We start from the raw sequence: 7,966 nt of genomic DNA, 5'->3' as shown, positions 1-7,966 counted from the left end.
CATCATCCAGTGAATGTGTATCTTTCTGAAAAAGAAATATTTTTTATATATGTATATCTAAAGGTTGATGGAAGAATAAATGGGTAAATAAATGTCTAAATGGATTTTTTTTGTGTAAAATTGATTGGTTAACTGACTTATTAAATGTATCTTAGTGAATACATATATTAGCGAGTAATGTTTAAATATTTAAATATCTGTATCTGTGTCTCACTTTGTGTATAAGTGGCTGCATGGGTTGGTGAGTAGCTACATGAGTGTGTATATGGGTTATTAGTTGTTTTTTTGAGTATCAGCATCAGTGTCTGTATGGTTCGGTGGGGGATATTACTTAGAGCACAGATGCATGAATGAGTGACTCACTATTTGTATGTATTTTGAAGACAGCATGTGTGCAAGACTGTATGGGTGGATGATTGTGTGTATGGGTGGGTTAGTGAGTATGTGTTTTTATAATTGATTGTTTAAGAGAGTAAATATGTTTCCGTTTCTGTAGAAGTATGTGTAGTGGTGTGTATATAGCAGTATAATCAAGTAAATGGTTTTTTGATAGTTTATTTGCATGTGTGAATTTGTGTGTGAGTAACTATATGGATGAGTATTAGTGTGTAACAGGATGTATAGGTGTATGAGTACATATGATGAGTAAGTACATGCATGAGTGACTATATAGAACTGTTGGTGAATGAGTGGATGTGTATGTAGATGTTGGAATTACCTAATAAATTGTTGTAATTGGTATTGGTTTCTCCTTTTTTAAGAAAATGTTAGTTTCTATTTTTGAATGTGTGTGTCAAAGGTTATTTTATGCTGATAGGAGGTCTGCCACTTTGTCACAAGGATGTTGTCATCAGTGATGTCATTTGAGATGTCATCAGTGATGTCATGAGTGATGTCACTGACCATGTCATGAGTGATGTAATATGTGACGTCATCAGCAGTGCATTGCACGCGCAAGTTATAGTGAGTCGAACTAACTATAACGTGGGAATTTCAATGGTTTTATGCGAGTAAAATTTCCACCTAACTATAACTGGTGTGAAACCTATGGTTTTTTCAGTGAATATATATATATATATATATATATATATATATATATATATATATATATATATATATATATATATATATATATATATATATATATAATTTATGTAATTTGTAATATATTTTTAGTAAAATTTATCTTTATATATTGTTTACTGTTGTATTGATAACTAAATTAGAAATATATATATTTTTTTGCAGTCTATGTGTTCCATTTATGAATCATTTTATGTGTGTATGTAAAAATATATATATCTATAGTTGTTATATTGGTATGTTTAAAAAAACCTTAGAAAAATAAAATATAGATTATAATTAATATTTTTTTAATAGTTTTATATTATATATGTGTATATAAATACATACACACATTCATATATATGTGTTTCTGTCTAAACAAGTTTGCATTTATATTTCTGTTTAAATATTACTTAAACATATTTAATTTACATTATATCAATATTATATGTTAAAATATTTAATGTTTACTGTTTTGTACTATATATATTAAAAAATGATATTATTATATATATTTCCCCGATATGAGTTTAAAACGATATTTTTTCCAATATGTTTGTACTTACCATTATATTGATAGAAAAAGTATATCTTTGTAATCAACATTTTTTACAAAACATTTCTGTATCACAAGACTTTTGTTTTCGATATTATGCCAGTGATCCCTGGGGGGCTGCAAGAAAAGCAATTTTTGCTTTTGGGCATATTTAAGAGTTGCACTTTTCATTGAGGAGGGAGAAGGTGGTGTGCTTAAGCTCATGCTCGCTCCGTCTGCCATTTTGCTGGTTAGCAGTCTAATTCTGGGATACTGTTGGATGCCTGCACTTTGTATAAAGCGGCCCAGTGCACGGACAAGCCGCAGGTGCGCCAAAGGTGTGCCTAAGGCAAGCCCATCAGTGCCCGTCTGTGCTCAGCCTGCACTCAACGCAAGCTATGTTGCCTGGTAACCCACATTTGAGCGGCGTATCACCTACTTGGCCGCCGTCCTCCACTCCCTCACTGTCCAGGTAGGTCAAACTCCCTGGGCTGGGCCCTACCATTTACCTGCAAGCAGTGTTGCGCTGCCATTCCAAGACTGGACATGCCCTCTAAGGTCCTACATCCACTTTCTGGAAGCTCCCAAGGCTCCAGCAATGGGTTGTTGACACGTGCCTTACTATGAAATATTCACCCACCACACAAAAATGCCTCCACATCCATGACATATTGAGTGAGGATAAGAACAACATATTCTTCCTGACAGAAACATGGATGTCAGATAGTTCTGCACTGGGTGTGGCACCGGCCATCCCGTTGGATATTTTATATTGCACCTTAAAAGAGTGGGGAAAAGAGGGCGTTTATCACCAGACACGGCCCGTGTTGGAAGTTATGGTGGGGCAGGAAGGCGGGGCGGGGGAGGGGCACGGTGGGGGGTGCTAAAAACTGGAGTATGGATAATTGGAGGTAAGTAAACAATTTAATTAATAAAACGAATTTTGTAGCGCGCACTGCCTCGCATTTTGCAATGCAGGGCGCGCTACAAAATTTGCTCTGTAACAAGTCAAGAAGCTCTGGTTCCTCCGAACTCCCAAAGTATACAAACACAGAAGGGCTTGCTCACGGGGACTCCTAAGTGTGAGAAGCCAAAAGCACTCACTGTGTCCGATTGCAGGGTACAGCCTGCGGTTCACGAGCCACTTCCTCCACCCACCTAACTCCAGCTGAACACTTCCATGTTCCAACTTTCAGTGCACCAGCTCCCAGGCACTACCTACCATCAGGCCACTTCGGTCCAAACAAAGGAATACAGTACTCTCTCTCCGCCAAGAAAGAGGGAAACGAAACAGAATTATGCACACCGGCCGGTGTGCGTCCCCCATGGATATAGCCCCTCCTACGCTAAGCACCATGGGATATGTAGTCTTCAGACCACAATGAGGTAGGCGCAGTACGATCAGTTCCTGACATTGAGGGCCTGGTGGGAAGCCAAAGGGGCTCAGGAGGGGGGTGATGTTGAGGTGGATGAGGATGACCCATGGATTGGATTTGGTCCAAAGGATTTGCCAGTGGAGGGACCAGCCTCAAGGGCTGGTAGAAGCCATTCAGGGAGGAGTTTTTCAGCAGAGGAGCTGGAGAAAAACCAAAGGGTCAGAGAGCATTAGTCAGAGGTTTTAAAACCTAAAACTCAAGCAGAAGAGAAGAAGTTGCTCATTGAAAGTGAAAAGCGAGCAGGGGAGAGCAGGAACGCTCTCACCTTGCAAGAGAAAAAGATTCTCGTAGCTCATGAGTTAAGCATGAGGGACTTGGAAATGAAGGTTAAATAGACAGAGTCCAGTTTGAATGGTGGCAGTGTACAGCCATTGCCCAGTGTGGATGAGCACAAGCGGGTAATGGATGACTGGGTGTTGGTGAGCATGGCAAATGATTTGAAGGGGTTGCTCAGTTGTACCCCTAGGGAGCCTAGGCTCAGTAATTGTTTTCCAGGAGTGTGCCAACCCGTGTTAGGGTGCAAGCTCTTTGATTCCGCGGGAGCTGGCACAAGAGCTGGACCCCTGGTCATGGGTCCAAGGGCCTGAAAAAGCCTTAGAGAGGGAAGAGAGGCGAAGTAGAACCGTTAGGTCCCAGAGTAGTGGGGGGCATGCGGGCTAGCGCCCTGTCTCAAAGAAGAGGGAGGGAGTGTGAGCAGCGTCCCAAGGGATTCACCACCCCACTCCAGAGACTGGAGGGTTCCTTAGAGGAGCACAAGGTGGGAGGCCTGGTGCCTACTTGCCAGCTCTGCGAGGAAGAACACCTAGCATCAGGAGGGTGTGGGGCGTCTGTCACTAGAGTTCCCGCGGTCCTGAAGTTTGTGGGTGCCATTCCTAAATGGCAGGCACAGAAATCTAAATGGAAGGTTAAGGGAGATAGGTCCCCCCCGTGGGAAAGCCTGTGGGATCGTGTCCAGCCAGTAGGGCTGGGTCCCCTAGGAGTGATCAGAGTTTACCCACATCTAACCTGGAGAACAGGATAACTAGGATCTGTGTCCTTACTGATGGGTCTTCCAGGGGTACCACTCTAGGAGGGGGTTGGCAAGGGACCAGCACCCATATAGAGGCCCCAACTTTCTGGAAGTACCCATGGAGTGGCATAGTTGGCCCAGGGAGTAGTGACCAAGAGAATCCCCTGGGGTCAAGAAGGCATAGAACCGGAGGGTGTCCCTGCGGTAGTGGGCCTGAGTCCATGTTTTATCACCCCAAGCAGGGAAGTCCATTAAGGTAGTTGATTGGTCTACCCTGGCTTTTGGCTGGGAGGGATTTGTGTTGGACTTGGCCCTTTTTGGCTAAAGTTCCTTAAACTTTTTGCTTTCCCCCAGACCTTTTTTAGGTCTCGTCTACGCAGTGCGCATGTGCTGCATAGGAAAAAGACCTTTAGTGATCAGCACAGCTTTGCGGGCAAAAACGTGCACGCGTTGCATTGCTTCCAATGGCAACGCGTGCACGTCTGGCGATTCCCTTGCAGAAGCGAGCAGCGGCACCATATGTTAGCAATTATTGCGTCTTGCTGCTCGCTCCCGCAAGGGAATTGCGCAGGCCCCCTCCTCTCTCCCCTCCCCCTGCTGCCGCACAAGGCACGCGCTTGTGTTTTTTTTCTAGCCAATGGCAGGATTTACTGGGAAGCAGAGCCGCAGCGACCCTTCTGGTACCACCTCTCGCCCTGTCAATCAGTATGAAACCAGCGTCCCCATTATCTCCTGTGCCTTCGCGCATTGAAGTTGGTGACAGTCGGGAGCGGAGCAGAGGCCGTCGGCTTTGAAAGATCTTCTGCCGGGAGGAGGGAGATAAGGGTCGCGTTCGGGAACCTCTTGCAAGGATTGGGATATGTCTATGCGCCCACTTCGGTCTCTCCCGTCCACCCCTTCTCCTCCTGTGGCGTCCTGTCTCTACTGCCCCAATTATAGTTTGTGTCGGTCGCTTGTTATTCTGTCATGTTCTGCCTCCTCGGGATACCTGCTCCAGTCTCTCTTCCTCCGGCTCCCTTTTACCTCTCGCCTAATGCCCATCTGTCCTGCCCTTACTTCACTGCCCCTTCTAACGTTACGTCGTCAACCATTCACCACCCCCGTATGTTGCCCTTTGGGCCCAGTGTGATCAGTTGTTATATTGCCTTTTTCCGTGCACCCCCTTTTGTGTGAGCGTTTTTTGTGCGTCCTGTTATTACAGCCATTACCGACAAGGGAATATTTAATGTATCATAAAAAGCACTGTTGTCTGGCACCCTCACTTTCACTTCTCTCACAATGTATTCCCTTGTAATTGCATTAACATAGCACTTTACTGCCCTTACTGTTGTGGGTGATCAGAACCTCCCGAGTGCGCTTTCTCCTGCGTACATGATGAAGGGAATAATGTGGGATCGGTGTGCCCCTGGGTGCTTGTCTCTCTACGTTGCCAGTTTCTGATTTGGATCCAGCCCCTGCCCCCTTAACCGCTTCATATGTGCAGATGAGAAGGGGGAGATGTAGAATTGCATTGGTCCGACCCCTACCCCTTCACTACTCGTCTGCACCCCTACAATATGAGATATGGTGGCACGCTCTGCAGTGGAGAGGAAGTTGGAGCGATCATTATTCAGAGCCAGCTTCTCTTCAGTTCAGGAATATTCCCAGTGCTGGAGGAATGGGGGCGGGCAGAAGGCAGGCATTTGACACAAGCTTTAAGCAACCCAATTCTTGTTTTGCTGCAGAAAATGCTGCATCCCGTATCCAAGTCTCATGCTTTTTTTTCTCCTTTTCTTGCAAGGGCAGGATGAAACCTTCAAGGACAGCCTTTCCAGACACGCAGTGGTCCATGGAAGCAACTGAAATCGCAAGGAAGCAGGCTGGAAGTGGGGGGTGGGCGGAACCACAGTGAGGTAGCCGGAAGGAAGGTCAGGAACCAAACTCCAGAGGCCTTACTCGATGACAACATGGCCTCGTCCCCAGCAAACCAGCAGCTCCTGCAGCACAACACCGAGGTCAGTTGTGATGCATCAGGGGACAGCCACAGTGTAACAGTAAAGATCAACAGCAGGCCCCCTCCTTCCTCCATCCCTAAGCACTGCAAGTACAGCATCTCTTCGAGTTGCAGCTCTGGGGAGGCCGGAGTGAAGCAAGGGGGCACCTCTGGACTGCGCAAGAAGAAGAAATTGACTCAGCTCTTCGAAAGAGCCAGCTCCATTGGTGGAATATCAAGTTTGACTCCAACAACTTGGAGGAGGCTTGCATGGAGAGGTGTTTCTTGCAGACCCAGAGGCGGTTCCGTTACGCTGTCTTTTACATCACCCTCGGCTGTCTGGTTGGAGTATTTACTTCATGGTGCACTTGAGGCCAAATTCAGTAGCTCACTTGGTGCCAGCACTGTGCTTCCTTCTTATATGCGTTGCCAATTTTGCTTTCACCTTCACCAAAATGTATGCCCGCCACTATACATGGGTGCCGCTGTTTATCACGGTCATGGTTTTCATGGTGACATTGGCCACCCAGTTCCAAGTTTTAACACGTCGCTCCATGATTGGTGATCTCTATAACTACACTACCGTATCCAATGCCATCTGCCTTTCCCAAGTTGGGAGTTTTTCTGTGTGTGTGGAAGTGCTGCTTCTTCTTTACTCTGTGATGCACTTGCCCTTATATTTAAGTCTTTTCTGGGCATAGTCTACTCTGTGGTTTTTGAAACGTTTGGCTATCAGTTTCGAGATGAGGACAGCTTTATGCCAATGGCCACCAGGGTCGTTCACTCGGAGTTACTGAGCAAGGCTTTGCTGCATATCTGCATCCACGCCATCGGAATACATTTGTTCATCATGTCTGAGGTGCGCTCCAGGAGCACCTTCCTGAAAGTGGGGCAGTCGATCATGTATGTGAAAGATCTGGATGAGGAGAAGGCACTCAAAGAGCGGATGATCCACTCAGTCATGTCCGGATCATTGCAGATGACCTCATGAAGCAGGGTGATGGTGAGAGCGAACACTCTGTGAAACGCCACTCCACTTCCAGCCTAAAAAAACGGAAGAAAAAATCTTCGATACAGAAAACACCCATCATTTTCCGCCCCTTTAAAATGCAACGGATTGAGCAAGTTAGCATTTGTTTTGCAGACATTGTTGGCTTTACAAAGATGAGTGCCAATAAGTCTGCTCATGCCCTAGTGGGGCTGCTAAATGACTAGTTTGGGTGCTTTGATCATTTGTGTGAGGATACCAAGTGTGAGAAAATCAGCACACTGGGGGACTGCTACTATTGCGTTGCTGGGTGCCCAGTACCCAGAGAGGACCATGCCTACTGCTGCATTGAAATGGGCCTTGGAATGATTGAAGCCATTGAGCAATTCTGCCATGAGAATAAGGAGATGGTAAACATGCGAGTGGGTGTTCACACTGGCACCGTGCTCTGTGGTATTTTGGGAATGAGGAGGTTCAAATTTGATGTGTAGTCGAAGGATGTGAATTTAGCCAACCTCATGGATCTGCTTGGAGTAGCTGGCAAGGTCCATATTTCGGAAGCCACCGCAAAATATTTGGATGATCGCTACATAATGGAGGATAGTTTGGTGGTCGAGCGAATTGGTGAGATGGTAGTTGCAGAAAAGCTGAAAGGTAGGAAATGTATATTTCTTATTGACTGTACTTATTTTTTTGACACTAGTAATCTTCGGCTTCTAAGAAGGTGAGCACTGTAAATTGAGGATTGTCACCAAGCTAATAAAATCTTGTGGCATTATGTTTTATACATTTTGATGATTGAAGACTTCCTACACAGTTTCCATTGGATCTCGGTCAAATGTGCTAGTTCATCAAATAGCCGTAGTTTCAGTGGTAAGGAACTGGGGTGGTGCCGTTGGAACATTTGCAGTTCACTTTTTAAGACACAGGCTTTGACTTTTCTGTGGGATTTCTTAGAGCT

The 7,966-nt window shown here is 45.3% G+C and overlaps 1 pseudogene; it reads left to right on the top strand.

Moving 5' to 3' along the window:
• The first annotated feature begins 5,991 nt into the window (after positions 1–5,991).
• LOC144769255 (adenylate cyclase type 9 pseudogene) lies at positions 5,992–7,733 on the top strand (annotated as a pseudogene).
• The last annotated feature ends 233 nt before the right edge of the window (positions 7,734–7,966 follow it).

This window comes from Lissotriton helveticus, chromosome 7, assembly GCF_964261635.1.
Source record: "Lissotriton helveticus chromosome 7, aLisHel1.1, whole genome shotgun sequence".
In the NCBI taxonomy this organism is placed as follows: Eukaryota; Metazoa; Chordata; class Amphibia; order Caudata; family Salamandridae; genus Lissotriton; species Lissotriton helveticus.
This window is presented reverse-complemented; position numbering and strand designations above follow the sequence as displayed.